This window comes from Manis javanica, chromosome 8 (genome assembly GCF_040802235.1).
Source record: "Manis javanica isolate MJ-LG chromosome 8, MJ_LKY, whole genome shotgun sequence".
In the NCBI taxonomy this organism is placed as follows: domain Eukaryota; kingdom Metazoa; phylum Chordata; class Mammalia; order Pholidota; family Manidae; genus Manis; species Manis javanica.
Window position 1 is genome coordinate 28,855,272 of NC_133163.1, and position 17,969 is coordinate 28,873,240.

At 46.2% G+C, this 17,969-nt stretch overlaps 1 long non-coding RNA gene across 2 annotated transcripts in view; it reads left to right on the forward strand.

Moving 5' to 3' along the window:
- Nucleotides 1-10,958, forward strand: part of LOC118972157 (uncharacterized) — a 29,540-nt gene extending 18,582 nt beyond the window's left edge. For both annotated transcript variants that reach the window (XR_005061020.2, XR_005061006.2), the window contains exons 2-5: nt 3,378-3,464; nt 6,193-6,300; nt 9,519-9,638; nt 10,286-10,958. This is a non-coding gene — a long non-coding RNA (uncharacterized lncRNA). The remainder of the gene's footprint in view (nt 1-3,377; nt 3,465-6,192; nt 6,301-9,518; nt 9,639-10,285) is intronic.
- Nucleotides 10,959-17,969: the final 7,011 nt, after the last annotated feature.

Sequence of the window (17,969 nt, forward strand, 5' to 3'; positions counted from 1 at the left end):
TGCTCAATTGTTACTTCTGTGAGGTGTAGAATAATAGGTTCAGGGTAATTTACTCTCAGAACATTGAAATCATCACCTGCGTTACGTTTGAGATATCTGAGGCCAGCCTGATTCTGATTCTCTTGCAGATAACTTATAAGCTTCCCTAGAACCTTTCAGGATTTTATTTTCATCCACAGTATTTTGAAATTTCACAATAACATGCTAAGTATAGATTGTTTCTTAGACATGGTGGTAGGCATTTGAGGTCCTCTTGGTCAGTAGGCACATGACCTTCAACTCTGGAAAATTTTCTTGTATTATTTCTTTGATAATTTCTTCTCCATGTTTTCTGTTTTCCCTCGAATCCTAATATTTGGATATGGAGTTTCTGGATTAAACTTTGATTTCTTTATCTTTTCCTTTTTAAAAATTTTGATTCACTATCTTGGAGGGTTCCCATAACTTTCTTTTGTTTTTTTTATTGCTGTGTCTATATCTCTGTGTGTGTGTGTTTCAGAGTAGAACACACTGATGTTTATTGGGGGTGGTGTTTTTAAGGGGGCATTTGATTACTTTTTGTGTAGCATGATGGGGTATGAGAACAGACTATTCCACCTGCAGATATTAAAAATATTCTTCAACAGAAACCCTTTTGCTTCACTCCTGCCCTTATTCACAGTGGTGTTTCCGAGTCCCCAGCCTTCTTCTTTTGGCCAGTTCAACCAGTGAATGTGATTTAGGTAGAGGGGCCCATCACATTTCTGGGTCAGTTCCCGCTCCTCCATTGGATTCCAACTTGCCCATATCTTTTGAAATTGGGCTCCCTACTTGCTCTTTTTTCTTTGCTTTCATTTACTGGGCTCTTGGAGAGAGAAGCATGTAGTCAATGTGCCATCTTTTACTGGAAGTTTGTATAACATTAAAAAAAGACTTTATTGAGATAAAATAAAATGCACCCCTTTTAAGTGGACAGTTCATTGAATTTTTAACAAATGCATCACAGTCAAGATATAGAACATTTCCATCTTTAAAAAGTTCCTTTGTGCCCCTTCCCAGTAATCCTTACATCTCCTTTGTCACCTAGACCCAAGTAGCTCCTGTTCTAGGATTTCATATAAATGGAACATGTAGTATAAACACTTTTGTCTTTAGCTTCTTTCTCTTGGTTTAATGCTTTTGCCATTCTTACAGATTATTGTATACATCAATAGTTTGTTCCTTTTACTGATGAGTACTCTTCCATTATCTCTAGATGTCACATTTTTTATTTACTCACCTATTGGTGAACATTTGGCTGTTACCAGTTTTGATGAAGTGATTATGAATACTTAGACTCAATTATTTTATGTGGTACTGCTTTTTCTCTTGGTTAAATACCTAGGAGTGGGATTGCTGGGTTATGTGGCTATGCTGGGTATGTTCAATGTCATGAGAACTTGCCAAACTGTTCTCCAAAGTTGTTGGACTATTTTAAGCTCCCACCAGGAAAAAATGAGAGTTCCAGTTGCTCCACAGCTTTGTAATACTTAATTTTAGACATTCTAGTGTGTGTGTAGTGCTCATTGATTTAATCTGCACTTCTTTGATAACTATTGATGTTGATCATCTTTTTCATGTGCTTATTGGCCACTTGCATATCTTCTTTTAGTAAAGGGCCTCCAAATCTTTTGCCTACTTTTTAATTGGGTTATCATCATATTTAGTTGTAGAATTGTTTTTCATCTTGAGTCAGGTCTTCTGTCCTATGTGTTCTGGAATTCTATGCTTCCCCCATCTAATTTTGTAAGCAATTCTTCATATAATTACTTTATTTGAAATCATGTTATTTAAAATTTGTTAATATTCTGCCATACATGAATATCATTATTTATTTAATAGGTCTTTTTTTTGTTGTTCTGTTTTAGGACATTTATATTTCCACTTTCATTTTGTGATTGCTCTAATAACATTCCAGTGCCTTCCCTCTCATAGAAATCTGGTTTGTTCCTTAAGATATATTCCTAGAAGCAGAATAAGATCAAAGGATGAAACATGTAAAGGGCTTTTGATATACACTGCCAAATTGCTTCTCAAAAAGTTTGTACTGATTTAAAGTGCCACTGGTAGAAGATAAAAACCCCTTTTTTTACCACTGTTGTCAGCGCTGAATATTCCTATATGAAAAAAAAAATTGCTAATTTAATGGCTGGAAATGGTAACTGGTTTTAAGCTGCATTTTTTAAATTATTCGTATGGCTGGACATCTTTCCAAGTGTTTAGGAGTCATTTATTTTTCATCCTCTGTGAATTGTTTATATCTTTTGTTCTCAAATGGGTTTCTAAACTCATATCTCAACTCTGCAAAGAAGTTGCAGTAGGTGGAAGTGTTCAGTATTGGAGTCAGGGGAGAAGAGAAACGTGCTGGCAGAAACTGGGGCACTGGCTTGGTGGGGCACCCTGGACCCCAGGGACGGCACATACTCCTTGCCCTCATGTAGGCCAACCTGTTCATGAAAGCTCCCACTTCTTTCTGTAAATAGCAAGGGAGCAACACTCAGGGGTTCCCAAAAAAGAAGGGGCAAAAGCTTGCCTTCTGAGAGTTAAATTGTCACTTTGTTGCCTAATGGAGCACAATAGTGATATGCAAGGTCTCTAGACAGGTCAAAATGGCTCCAGGGTGATCAAGTTTGATAGTAACCTCAACAAAAGAATTGCCAGACTTAAATAATGAGTTTGTCCTTCAGGAGAGGGGAAGGAATGCAGTTCTCAGTAACCAAAATGAATATAAAATGGCCCCCAGGCCTGTGGGTAAAAAGAAAGTCACATGGATCTTGCCTCAAACTGATTATGCAGACTGGGTCCCCCACCCCTGCTGAATATTTTGAGCTCAGGACTGCATCACATACACTCACAACAAACTAGTGGGAGTCCCCAGGAATGTCTCCTGTGAGCATGAATGATAGTTCCTTCCAGGTTTTTCTGGGAATCCCTAGGGCATGTTCTACATGTACTCACAGATGCAAGCCCCCTCAGCAACATTTATGAGAGTCCCTGGAGAGCCCTGTACATCAACTCACAAACAAGTCTTCCCCAAGTAGCTCTGAGAACTCCCAGGGGAACACCTTCTCTGCCGGATTGTCCATTGTCAGGATACTGCCATTCCACCGCCTTTGAGCATCAGTCTGTCGCCCTGTGGGCCTTTGCACTAGCCAGTCTCTTGATGACTGTGTGGTTACCTGGTTCCTCCTTGTCATTCAGATTATAGCTTCAAAAGCCAGCTTTCAGACAGGACTCCCTTAGTCACCCATCTCAAGTAGCTACCCAGTTCTTTTTGATCAGATCACACTATTTTACCTTTTTACATAGCATTTATTACTATCTGACATTTCCTTATTTGTCTTCCTGTCTTTCCACAGCTGAAATATAAGTCTCTAAAAAGGACGGTCCTTATGGAAATTGTTCACCATTCTGTCTCCAGAACCCAGAACAAGGCCTGGTGCATGGTAGGTGTCCAATAAATGCCTGATACATAGTAGGTGTTCAATAAATATTGAATGATAGGCTGAATGAATCTGTTCTTTGGCTGCTGTGGATTCTTATTAGACTGAATTTATTAGATTGAACATCTCCAGTATTAGACTGAATTTATTAGATTGAACATCTCCAGGTATTACATCAACTGGAATTAAATCTGAAGTCCCCACACCCTCTGTCTCCAAGTTTCTGGCATGCTCTGAAGCAAAGCCTGCCTGAAATATGACCTTTATACTATGGGAATACAGACCCATCCCTTGACTCCTTGGCATCCAGTTCATTTCACTTCTTGGATGATGAGTCTTTCTCCTTTTGTTTTCTCCTGCACCACTAGCTTGATAGGTGGTGATTAGCAGAGGGTGATCCGTTTATGTGGAACACCTGCTTCCCACCTGTGTCCCCATGAGCAGTCAGCTTTGGACCCAGTGAAGGAAGCTGGCGGGTGTCTTTCATAGCTGTGTGGGCTTCCAAAATTTTCTCCAGGAGTCAGATCCAAACTGGCACCATATGGGTGACCATCTGTATGTCATTTTGCCAGCATTGCATCTAACACATCTGCCAACTTGTGTAAGAAACCTGGGGAGGTCAGGGGCACGAAGGAGGACTGACAGACAAACTGGCCCGAGAAGAAGGCTGAGACAGATGGAGAAGTTTCTACTCTGTGAGTCAGGCTGTAATTCAATTGGCCTCCCTGCACTTGTGCATGAAACCAGTAAACACCAGCTCAGAAGGCTGAGTCCTTGCACCAACCACTCTGAAGAAAGTGGATGAATTTGTCAAAGGTTATTTTACCCAATGCAGGGTTGAAAAGCACAATCCAGCACTTCGAAGTTCCCATGGGATGGAGGCTGTGATTATGCTCCTTGCTTCTGCATTATAGCCAAGTCATTCATCCAGCACCTAGTCAGGCTATGCTATGGGGTGAATGCCAGATGTTCTTTGGGTCAGTAGTTAGACGCACAGAACCAAGAGTCAATGTCTTTGATTGGATGGGTCTAAGAGGAGTGAGTACACCAGTCAAAAGTGTAGAGGAAACTCTGAGGTGAAACTGAAGATATTCCATTCGAAAGTTTCTTAGGTCCGCATGTGGGATTTGCATGTGTGATTCGGCCATTTTAATCCCCGATTACACTCAACCCAAGCCATTGACTCATTGGGTCACTTGGGTGCTGTGGAACCTCCTCCATTATTTTGTTTGTTCTTTCATGAATTCAACCATTTAATACTTGGGAAAGGTTTTTTAAATTTTATGGGTTGTAAATAGGCATGGAAGATAAAATTTGACTACACAGCGTTCTTGCCTTGAAAGACTCTCCCTCCCACAGGACAGGGAGACAGACATACAGGCAACCCACAGCAATAAGCCCTCATTGCAATCCTGGGGGAAAGCATCATCAGAGAAGGCTCCTGCAGAGGAGACAACCTAAGCCGAGCTCTGCAGCAGGATAGGGTTTAGTAGAGCAGGGAGGAGATGGGAAAGGAGGCAGAGGCAGCAGCACGTGCAGAGGCTGCAAGTGGGAGAAAGCAGACCCACTGGGACACAGTGCACCGCTCCAGTGTGGCCGCAGCACAGGCTCACAGCCGCAGGAAGGGGTCAGGTAGGCAGGCATTTGGACACCATCCCGAGAGAGCTGTGGAAGGGCTGATCTGAGACATTAGAGGATCAGATCTGAGATTTCTGGGAAATAATTCTGGCTGCAGCATGAATGGGTTGGAGAGGAACAGAATAGCACTTGGAGGGCCCAGTTAGACTGCTGCAGTGGGAGCCAGAAACAAAGCAGTGGAAGTGGAGTAGAGAGTGGTTGGGCTGAAGAACTAGAAATACAGAATTTGTAACTGATTGGTTATGAAAGGGGATGAGAGAAAGAGCAAGACTAGAACTTAGGCTTGGGGAGGTGGATGGATGGGGGGGTCATGAACGAAGACAAGGAACTTCAAGGAGGAGCAGGTGGGACCCCTCTCTGTCCTTCTGCAGCCTCATGAGAAGGAGGCCTGCATCTGCCAAGTGGCTCGGAAGGGGCTGGGGTGGAGGCTTCATCTACAGGGCACTCCGAGGACCCCTCTCTCATCAAGAGCCTCTCTCATCTCTCATTCAATTACCCCTAGAAATGAGACTGCTGTTGAGTCCCTCTGGGAAGCCTGAAGGGGATGGGATGGCCACACTGGGCACTGGGCACTGGATGCTGCCCACACAGGGCTGCAGACCAATGCCATTGCCTGTGAACTACGAAGAAGTATTTTTGAGCCGACTGGGTCTCTGAACGTTGACTGGGAGTATGAGAACGGCTTCATGGCCTGCCTTTGCTCATGCAGGCCGGTGGCACAGGCAGAGGGCAGGGCTGTGGTTGGCAGCCACTGATGCCCTTTGAGGGCAGGGACGTGGATAGTTCTGACTGTGTGTGGTTAGCTGGGGACTTGAGTCCTAGCTCTTTTGTTATTTAGGAAGCTGAAGAGCTACTTGAAAGAGATCATATACATAGATTATACCAACACAGGCTCTGCTTTCTCTGGAAAGCAATTTCGAAACCACTTTATTCTCCACCTGCATTTGGCTAATGGCCTGATTATAGCCACACTAATAACCTTCAAACACTCTCAGGAGCAGCCTTAGCTCTGAAAGGTGCCTCCTACCTTCCTCCTTGCTCTATTTCATGCTTCTCTAGGACTGCAATGACAACAGCTGTTTATTCCTCCCAGGGCCCGAGTTACTTGGAGGAGAGGCAGATGGCTGTGGGCTAATTCCTGAAGTGCACTTCTGGGGACCATCATCCTGGTTCCCAGGCTGACATTCCACACGGGCTACAGGTCAGAGCATGAACAATTCCCATGAATATGGATGCCGGGGATAGAGGATGATTGCTTCTCTCCTGCAGGGCAAAGCTCTCACCCTGGGTCGGGATGACATTTTTGCTGAGATACAGGGTCAGGGGAAGGGTTGTTCCTTGAGCCTCAAGGAAAGACATGTTAAGATTTAGGATACTGGCTTCTTGGAGAAAGGTGTCCCTATCAGGAGAGTCAGGAGAGGCAGCAGAGAGAGGATTTGTGTTTGCGTGCAGTCTCTCCATCCAATTATTTTATCTTGCCCAACAGCACCCAGTTAAGAGCCTGGGGGATTGGGGTCATTGTAGGAGGGTTCTTGTGGCAGCTAAGAATTAGGATGGATGAGCATCCAGTTATCTCCCAATTCTAAGTGGCTAGATGTCCTGACTCATGCATTGGCTGACAGTATTCCCCCAGGTTGTTCTTTGTCCCTCTTTCTTATTGTCCAAACCCCACCCAGCCTCCATGGTTCAGCTCATGCCCCACCGATCGATCTACTCCTGCAGCCCGTCCCCAATGACTCCAGTCCACACTACTCTGACTTTTACTGTCTGAGCTCCCTTATTACTGTGACCTGCAGGTAGACACTTCGCTATATGCTGCCAAGCCCACTCGCTCTGCAGTGGTCTCATTTATGCACTGAGATTTAAGTACTTGGTGGTTGGGGACAATGCTCTTTCTAAGGAGTTCTTTGGGATGAGTCTCCAGGATATTGGTGGGGCTGGTTAGTGTCCCTGGATACTGCTATCCTAGGGCATGGGAAAGCCTCATCCCAAGAGAGATGCCACTGAAGACTGGCCCAGAGGCTTTCCTTTAGTGGCTGGTATCAGGGCTGGACATTTCCCCTGCTTCCTGCCCTTCCATAAACCCTTAGTAGGTCTGCAGGAAGGGTGGTGGTACATTTTGAACTGGGTTTGTTATACAAATAATTGGCTTCTCACCTACAGTAGCAACCAGGACAGAACACTGCATTCTGACTAATTTTGATGATCTTCTGCTAAAGACGGTACCTGTGGCATGTGACAGTGATGACCAGGGACAATGATTACCCATTCAGGGGCCTGGAACCACTCAGGGGCTTCCATAATTCCAGGCCTTTGCCCAAGTCATCTCCTTTCCCTGGAAGATCCCTGTTCCATGTCCCTTTCCTCAGTGTCCACTCGACAAACACCCACTTACTCTGTAAACCTCTACCCAAATGTCACCAGTCTTCTGTAGTTTCTTCCAACCTCTGGCCCCAAGAATTTTTAAATAGTTTATATTCCTTTCACTTTAGCACTTTTCACATGGAGCCATATTCATGTGTCTGTCCCACTGACTGATGCCTGCAAACACTTTAAGGGTGCAGACTCTGTCTCATTCGCTTTTGTATCCTCAACACTAGCCTGGCACATCATGAAGGCGTAACACACATTTGTGGAATTGAACTGAGTGAATTCTGATAGCAATAGGGAGCCATTGAGATGTTATGAACAGGATGTTGATATATCTTGATAGTGCTGGAGGCTTTGTCTGGCAATAGCACGCAGTCGAGGTTAAGCTCTGGACCTCAGCTAATGCAGAGGCTACAGTAAGAATGGCATGAAGCAGAATGGACTGGATTCAGTGTCTGGCAAGGCTGGAGGATGAAGGAAGGGGAGCACTAGGGGTTGACTCCAAGGCCTTAGGAGGTGGGGGTCTGTGGAATATCATCCATGGAGGCAAGTCATGGGAGGAGGAGGATGTGGGCATGTCCCAGAAGGTAGTGACGGTCTTTTGAAGCCAAAGAAAGTGCAGAGAATTTCCTTTTCCAAATTAGTAAAATGAGGCTCTCTCAAATGAGGGAAATTAAGTTCTAATGGTCAGAACAGGTAGATCAGTTATTTGTGTCTGGGTTGAAGAGAAAAGCCGACAAGCCCTGAGGTGGAATCCAGGTATGAGCTGTCGCAAACATGAGCCCTTCGTGGTAATGACCGAAGCAGTCCAGGGGTCACGAATTCTAGGTGCTGTAGGCAGAAGAGAGGCTTTTATCTTGTGTGAATTCCCAGGCCACTCATACAGCCTCTGCGCTTCGCTTGAAAGTGACACACTCCAACTTATTCCTCTACTTAAAACTAGACGTGGGGTTTGGAAAGCAATGTCTGTCTGTTACTGGGGCTGATGGCCTGGGTTAGAGTGCCACTACTCTGAGCTATTCCTGTGTCCCTCACATCTGGAAATAGCAGCTCAGTGACATGAGGAAATGGCTTTCACCAATGGTGGCTGCACTGGGCTCCTTCCAAGGACACGAGGAAGTATAAGTCACCTTTTAGCCTTCAGAGGTAGGTGGCACTCAGATGGCACATGTACCTGGAGCTCTTGTGTCATTGTTCAGACCGGTGTGTGGCATGAAAACACTTCTCCGTGGATGTATTTTTATTACATAAATTACATATATAGGCAACCTAACCCAGCTTTCTTCAAATTACACTCCTCTTGATGTTTCCCGGTGACATGTCAGCCATTGCCCTGTCATGTAAGAAACAGAGCAGCAGTAAAATGCAGGTGCTTTGCAGAGTGGGGTAAAAAGGTGTCAGCTATTAAGGCAGGAAAGGTGGGAGAGACAAAGCAAAGAGGTAAGCACTGAGACCTGGTGAATGCTGTTGGAATGCAGAATCCCGGCCACATTTAAATGCAGAGAACTCTCTTCTGCTTTAGAGATTTTGCTTAGATGTCCAGAATTTAGGCATCATAGACTACACTTAGCAGATGACATTTTAAACTTTTGATGTACTTGCTCAGAAAATATTCATATAGATACAGAGTTCATATGGACATGAACACAGAATTGTGGGCAAGAGAGAATTATTGCTAGTAATGGTATCACTTCTGAGTTTAAGACAGTTTAGGGCTCCACTGTTCATATCAAATAAACCTTGCCTGTTACATCCCCCTGTGGGGAACTTCAGTGCAGATATTCATGAAGGTGACTTCAATGAACAAAATGGGGGTTCAGCCTCATGAGCCTGGGGACCCTCTCCCAGCAGCCTCACTCTTCAGATGACACCAGTGGTTCCAGAAATAAAAGGGAGTTCTCTGAACAGAGGTCAGTGCTGTCCCATAGCCCATGCATTTCTTTCACCTGAAAGGCATAAGGTATCTCAGAGCCTTAGGCTCTCAAACCAGGGCCTAGATTTAGAGTTTGGTATAAATTAATATTACTAATGAAATTTGCTCAATTTCAGGTCTCCTCTGAAAATCATTAATTCTTCCCAAGGAATAGTGGACAGCAGGTTAGGCACACTGGAAAAAGGCGGTTGGATCCTTCATGCTGAGAAGCCTGGATTGACAGTGAGCAAGAGGAGGTCAGATTCTCGCCCTTCCAGTCTGTCCACATGGGGTCACAGCCTGGCTCTAAGGGCAGCACTGTGTCGCAGAACCGTATTGTTACAGATACTCATTCTGATGACATTCCTGCAAACAGTGCTGTCCCAAAGGGCTCAGGCAAACAAAAGGGCTTATGCTTCAAGGTGCAGAAAGTATTTCATGAAATTACAGATGTGTCCTCAGCTGTCTGCTGCTTTAATAATGCATTAAAGGAATGACATTATGGTGTCGGAGACCTGGTTCCTTTTGCTATAAATTTTTATCATCTTTATTTTATTTCTATTACAGATTAGAGGATGATGTGATGCAGTGAAGACTGTGTGTGCACTTTTTGGGGAGAAGAATAGCACAGTCCCGCTTGGTTTTTGTGAAGCCATATGTGTTGAGCCCATGGGTATAGGTACCCATCTTTACATGCCAAGCAGAGACATAGCTAAACTGATTTTATAGGACCTAGGGGAAATGCCCTAAATAGAAAACCCAAGAGAATAAAATTTGTGTTGTTTGTGTGGAAAGGAAAGCAAACGCTGACAGGAGAATTGCAAATGAAGGAGAATCTTTCCTCAACCATGTTCACAGAGGCTGAAATGTGATGGGAGGCACCTCACTCTGAATTCTGTTGCAGGGTCTAATGACTGAACAGTCAAAGGGATGTCTGCACCGGAGTGTCTGCCTGCAAGGCAGTCCCAGCAGTTGGCTCTTGGGGACCTGGCTGGGGAGCCTCGAGCTGTCCCAGGATGTGTTGCCAGAGAGGAGCAGGGCGATGGGAACGGGGCCTGAGAGCAGAAGTCACCCAGCCTGGGGGCCACTCCATGCGGAGCATCCCACATCGCCTTGGCTTCCAAATGGGACTGGCTTTTATTTCCAGAAGTGTTGGAGGTGGTGGAGAAAGGCTGGTCCCTGCTGTACTTCTGAGGGCAAGCTGCATGACGCTGGAGGCAGGCGCGCCGTGCCCTTCCCCCTCACTGCTGCCTTCAGGCCACTGACCTGTGAACCCTGTCCAGGAGGCTTTTTCCTCCTGAAGCAGTATCAGTTTGTCACTCCATCCTCTTCTCATCCTCAGGGCTCTCGTGTAGGGACCTCTGTGTTTTCGTATTCCCCTAGGACAAGGACTCTAGTCCCAACTGCTAGGCTCTTCCTGGACTCCACCTCCTGCTGTCATTCCAAGTGACCTTGGTCCCCACTGTGATGGGCTTACCTCCTCCTCTCTGACCTGCCTGCTCCTCTCCAGTTCAGCCGTACCCTGGATGCCTCAAAATTGCTCCATCTCTGAAATAATAAACTGGGACACGCCCTTTCTGAACACCACTGCCGTTATTCCACCTCGTTCACCGCCGTCACTCCCAGGAGCACTGCTCCTAGCTTACCTGCTCTGTCCGCATGCCCTTGTGGATCATATGTTAGGTCTGTGGACCCCACACCATTACTCTAGCTTGATCTGAATCCTCTGAAATATTCAACACTGCCTCTCCCTTTCCAATGCCCGTACTCACCGAGACACCAAGGGCTTTATTTTCTGCCACAGCATCTCAGGAGTCTGTCTTCAATCTCCATCCTCACTGCCAGGCTCTTCCCTGGTTTGAGCCATTATGACATCTCTCTCTGGTCTCTAGCTCTGACCTTTCTTTGTCCTTCACACCTATTCCAGGCCTCCATGCTCTGCACGCTCCAGTCATGGGGTCCATGCCCCACTTCCCGCAGGTCCGTGATTTTCATGTCATTTCTTTCCTCATTTCCTCCTAGGTAAAATTTGCTGCCCCTCGCTCTGTGCATTTGATTTGTTCCTGTGCCCCTCTGCCTTGTGTCCCAATTGGTTGGTTATATGTCTGCATCTTCTACTAGAAGGTATGGTCCTCGAGGACAAGGACCACTTTTACCCAACTCCATAAGCTGAACAGCAAGCACAACCCCTGTCTCATGGCCAATCCAAATGAATATGTATAGACTTAGATTCCCCAGGACACACCTTCTGGAAGAACTGCCTCCTGGGTTATTTATGAGATCAGCCACAGATCCTGCCTCATTCCCACCCATCTTCTTTGGGGAAGATTCCCTCCTGCCTTCTGCCAGTTCCTCCTTCCTCTGTGGGGCCAGTTGCTGGCTGGTCATTCCTATACTGCCACAACAAGATGCTGGGTAGCAGAGCGGGCGGAGGGGTAGCAGGGACTGGGGAACGGCACAGAACACTGAGTAAGTGAGCTGGCAGGAATTCTGTGGGCTCACCAGCTGGTACCATGTGGGACAGCCAAAGAGAAAGATCTTTTTTCCTGCCCAAAGCCCAGACTCCTGGGTGCAGTCACGAATCAGCGCTAAAGGCTTAGGAGTGAGAAGTGTCAAGGTCACCCTTGCTTGCTGCTGGCCAGAGAAGGCCCTTATGGATGTGGTATGCGTGCTTGTGTGTGTGGGTGTTGCCAGCCACTGGGCAAGTCCAGACAGTTAATAACAGGCCTTCACAGCACAGTGAGAGGAAGAGCCACTGATCCAATTTGTAATTTATCTTTTGGTTTCATCCCAGTGTTTTCCTTTGTTTCTGACTTGATGCATTCATCTACTGGCTCTGTGAGTTCACTCTGGCAAGGTCTTGCATGAATAGATGCATTTAACTGCTCAGTAGATTCACTCATCGTCATGTGGATGGATATGTATGTGTGTGCACATGTGTGTGTGTGTGTGTGTGTGCACGTGCACGTGTACACGGAGGGTCCTTAACCCCTAAGTGAGGGACCGTCCTAGGAGGGGAAGCCCAGGATTGGTTGCTTTGTAAAGGTGGCAAGCAGAGAGCCAGTGGCAGGGGTTGGGGTTGGTTTAGGAGAATTCTGGGTGCAGCCAGACTGAAGCACACAGACTTTTATGCTGGAGGAATGGAGGTGAGCTTCTTTGGTTGGAAATGAGTTGGATAGGAATCGTACGTTTTGGAAAAAGAATTGCATTTAGTTTCCTTGTGCATTTTTTGTTGGATTATTATTATTTTGTTATTGAATTGTATGAGTTCTTTATATATTTTGGGTATTAACCCTTTATCAGATATATGATTTGCAAATATCTACTGCCATTCTATAGGTTGTCTTTTCATTTTGTTGATGGTTTCCTTTGCTGTGTAGGTAGAATTACTTCTTAAAAATGGAAATTCCTGGAGTCTTTCTCAAACCTCCTGATTTGGAACCTCAGGTAGGTCTTGGCACTCTTTACTTTAAACATTTGCCCCATATGGGCTGGGCTACCATGAGCTGCCTAAGGCCATACTGCTAATGGTGGCAGATCCAGGGCTAGAATCAGAGTCTTCTGGTTCCACCCAGGGCATTTTCTCTCATAGCCCAAATGTTCTTGGGGCTTGAAGATCTGGGAAACAGGGCTCATGCAGGAGAGAGTGGTGAGTGGATCCCTTACCCTGAAGATCACTAATCCACCTAATTTAATTAATTCCTTACAAGGGAGGCTCAAGGGCTTGAATTCTGAGAGCAGGCAGATTGGGCTAAAATGGACTGCTGGCTCTGGGATGACCTGGTGCCCGCTTACCCTGCCTGTGATGCAAAGCAGGATTTCAAAGTCCTCTGTGGCTGCCTTCACTCACTGCCTCCAGGGGGCTGCCCTTTTCTCTTCTTGGCTTAGAAAAGCAGGCTCAGATTTTTCCCTAGTCCCTCCCTCCCTCGCTCCCTCCCTCCCTGCCTCCTTTTCTTTCTCTCCTTCTCCTCCTTCCTCTCCCTCTCTTCTTCCTTCCTTCTTTCTCTCTGTAGCTTTACTGGAATATGACTCATATACCAAACAATTCACTCACTTAAAGTACACAAGTCAATGGTTTTTAGTGAATTCACAGAGTTGTACAAAAATCACCACGATCAATTTTAGAACATTTTCATCAGTCCTAACAGAAACCCCATGCCATTCACAGTGACTGCCTCCGACCCCCAGCCCCAGGCAATCACTGATCTACTTCCTATCCGTAGGATTCCCCTTTTCTGGACATTCCAGTTCAGTGGAATCATATAATATATAGTCTTTTGTGACTGGCTTCTTTCACCTACCATGTTTTCAAGGCTCATCCACATTGTACTATGTATCAATACTTCATTCCTCTTTACAGCCAAATAATATGCTACTGTATGGCTATCTCATATTTTATTTATGTATTCATGTATTCATGAGTTGACAAACCAAGTGGATTATTTCCATGTTTTGCTTATTATGAATTATGCTGCTATGAACATTAGTGTCCAAATTTTTGTATGACCATGTTTTCATTTCTCCTGGGTACATACCTAAGAGTGGAATCGTTGGGACATTTGGAAGGGTCTGACTACAGGAGGTCAAGGATGCGTAAGGCAAGGAGGATGGTGGGAAGCACAAGGAGTCAGGACTCAGGAGATTCAGTCTTTAACCTTTGCCCTGCCATACCCCTGTGTGACCACATTTAAGTCATTTGATATATCCGGGCCTCTGTTTCCTATTCTGTAGAATGAAGGCTCTGTGTTAAGTGATTGTTAAAGGAATTTTCAATTCTGATAGTCTGGAGGCCTGGGAGACTCAGTTTCCACAGACAATGTCTATCAAAAGACCCCCTGATTTTATAGCAAAGCATTCATTAGATTTTTCACTCATTTGGGATTTAGGTAAGAGACAGGAAATGTATAAAATGATTCTGGATTATTTTATCACACCAGATAGGGACAAAGCTGTTGAAGAACAGCAAGGTCATGTCTAAAAGACTCAAGAGCCACCTTGAAGAGGCTCCCATTGGCCAAAAAGGGGATGCTTTGGACGTCAATAAGGATAATAAATGGGATGGATTGGAATATACCAAATATATTTAAATTCATGAGTTCATAATGATGCTTCAAATGCTCCAGTTATTTGGAACTTCTGATTTTGAGGTCTCTAGCTTAGAGAAACCCCAAGTTGTCTCCTCCACCAGGCCTGGGTTTCAAGGTTGCACCATGCTACCCTAGATCCCTGTGTCCCTGGGGTCTGTCTCAGCAGTTTGCTTCTAGGTGGCTTCTATCATTTTGTTATTCCGTGTTCATCTGCTTGGAGAGGGCGTGGAGAACCCTGGAGCTCCTGGGAGGGTTCTGCAAAACACTCCTTGCTAACTGAACAAACAGTGCCTCACTCACTCTGACATTGCTTTCCTTTGTTTCCAAGCACACAGTTTCTAGGAGATGAGGAATCACGCCTTCTCTTCAGTGTGCAGTTCTGTGAGCCTGTGCTTGCTCAAACAGGGGTTCATGGATTTGAAGGGTTAAAAAGATGACTTTTTTCCTGAAGAAGCTGTGCCAATGGGCCTGAGGGAGGGGTGGGAGTGGGCTCCTGCACTCCAGGCCCCACTCCCTAGCCCCCTTTCTGCATTCCTCTTCTGTGCCTCAGTTTCTTTATGCATAAAAACAAAACATTGAGGAATGTATGACTGATGCACACAACAATGTACATGGTGCCGGGAGAAGCAGACTCAAAGGCCACCTGCTATGGGATTCCTTTTATGAGGCTTTCTGGGAAAGGCAGAAATACAGGGTCAGAAAACAGATCAATACCTTCCAGGAAAGGTGGGTGGGGAAAGGGGATTAGCCATAAAGGGGCATGTAGGGACTTTTTGGGGTGATAGAGTTACTCTGTATCCTGAGTTTTGGTGGTGGTTATATCGCTGTATAAGTTGGTCAAAATTCATAACATAAATTACCTAAGTAACTAAAAAGGATGATTTTACTGTATGTAAATTACACCTCAACAAACAAAAAATGTAAAACACACACACACACACACACACACATGCACATGCATACTCACTATTGGACCAGACAATCTCCACAGTCCCTCTCATATTTAGTAGTAATATTTACTGAATCTCTACTGAGGGTGTGGTCGTGGGGCGGGGCAGCAAGAAGAGATTTCCGAGGCCTCTTCTCACTTTTAAGCTTTCTTTCCTTGATTTCTCTTATCCTCCCCAACTCAAAAACTGTCTTTCTGTGATGCAATAAGGGAAAGAAGAAAAATAGATTTCATTTGTGTACCATGGAGGTACATGTGCGTCAGTGGGCATGGCCAACATTCTTGGAGGAAGGCTTTGCCCAGCCACTTACCCTAGGTTTGAGGTCTGAGTCACTGGTCTGAAGTGCAGTGTTTCTGAGCAAGGGCTCAGAACCCAAGTCCCAGTGAAGCAGCCTCTGAGGCCTGCCAGATGGATGGGAATCTAGGAGGAGCTCAAAGTTCTTCTGTTTTTCATCCAGGGTCTGAGGAAGGAGTCCCCCAGCCTTCTGCTCTGTTATGTACTGAGGCCTAACACAGGATTACTGATAACTCGCACACAGAGAGGGAACCAGGCCCTAGTTGGTAAGGAGGGAGCAAGGGGCTTGTCACAGACAGAGAACTGCTGCCTGCATAGATAAACAAAATCCTTAGCCTTGGGCTGGCAGAAGGGCTGGTGCCCTGGTGCCTGCTGCTGGGAAAGCTGCCTGTTGGGGATTTGCAAATGCATTCACCTCTTAGTGCCTCTTTCAGGTGCAGCAATAGCTAATTCCAGCACCTGTTGTGTGAGCACTTACTATGTGCCAGGCACAGGCTAAGCCCTCTGTATTAATTCACAGCAACCATAAGATTTCAAAATTCTTATCCCTGTCTTGCAAATGAGGAACTAGTGCTCATACTTATTTGCCCATGAAATAAGCCAGACCTGGCCAGCCTGGTGCCGAGGCACGGTGGGGACTAATCCTGTGCTTTACAGGGGCAGGAGCCCAAGACAGAGTTCTGCCGATGCTCCATCTCTCATCCCAAGCCCTTTTAAAGCAAGCCAGTCCCTGCAGCCTCTCCTTGGCCAGGGAGACCTGCCCCTAGATGTACAGGGTCTGGGTGGGTGCTGACTGGCCATGTGCAGGGAAAGGGACACGGCCGCATCCCTAGGGAGGGGAGCCGGGAGTTCACGCAGCGCCTCTTCTCGTGAAGGCAGCCTGAGGGAAAACACGCTGGCAGAGCTCTGGCCCCGTGGGGACATGACCCTCAAACAGCCTCCTGCATTCTTCTCCAAGCCACAGTTTGGAGGCCACCACTTCCCAGTGAAAGCCTGAGGGTAGAAGACACTTATCAGAGATCCTGATGGCCCCTCAGAGGATGGGACTAATGAGCACCAAAGGAAAGGGCAGCCCCATGCCCTTCGTGCCGCAAGTCCCCAAAAGGGTGTGGGAAGAGAAGAAGCATTTGGGGTGGATCTGACATTTTGGGGAGTCATGACTCTTAGTGTTATAACCAGCAGCCCCAAATCCCCATGCCCTCCCTGGGCTTGGAGCAGATCCTGGCTCTTGGGGATCAACAGGACCGTATGCCCACCGAGTGACAGCTTCCTAAATGAAGATTCTGGAAATAAGCCAGATGGCCATGATCCCGGAGGACAGGGATGCACGACTCTTTTCTGGTGGGCTAGGACTCGACAGCAGGGTATGCTGAGACCTGAAAACTGAGGTGCGGTGGCAGGTGTGACCTCTCTCTGGATGAACCTGTGGGCAGGAAGTCCTGCTCTGGGAGATGGCCCAGGGGTTGGGGAACAAGCTGGCGCCCATGCAGCTGTGACTAAAGACCCATCCCCGTGCCTCTCAGATCATTTCTACTTTCAGGAGCAAAATTTCTGCCACTGAAGCGAGCTTCTAGGTGCCAATCTTGTCATTACTAGAGGTGTTACGGTACCGTGGCTCCTTTTCGCCTCATCCTTTCCTCCCTTTTTTTAGCCTGACTTCCAGGCTCTCAGAGTCCTGCTGCTTTGGTGTTAGTGGGAGATGAGATTGTCGGTCAGGAAACCAAGCCTCCCCATAGGAGCACCATCTGTATGCAGCAGACTTCAATCCTGGGATTTAATTTAAGAGCATCTCAGAATGTTGTCTGGCCAAGGCTGATGTTCAATACCCCTGGATATTATGACTGAGCATGATAAGGGACCATAGAGACCACCCAGCCAAGGAGTTGCTGGTAGAGTTAGGGGCTTCAGCCTTCTGGTGACACCACTGTCTCAACCTCCTACCTGGATGAGTACCACAGTCCAGAGAGCTGGCTTCCCTAAGCTGTTCAGCACCGTGCTTGGGCATGAGAGGGCAACAGAGACTGTGTGTGTGTGTGTGTGTGTGTGTGTGTGTGTGTGTGCGCGCGCGCTATAATGGGGCTGGATGGGGAGTGGGAAGGGAAAGTGCCTTCTTTTATCCTAGCAGTAAATCCTGCCCAAGAAACCCCCAATCAAGGAGCCACACAGAGTTAGCTGGTTAATAGTGGGTTCAAGTCATTTATTTTTAGACTGTACCAGCATGTTTGGTTCTGGGGTCCAATCCCCAAATTCCAGAAAA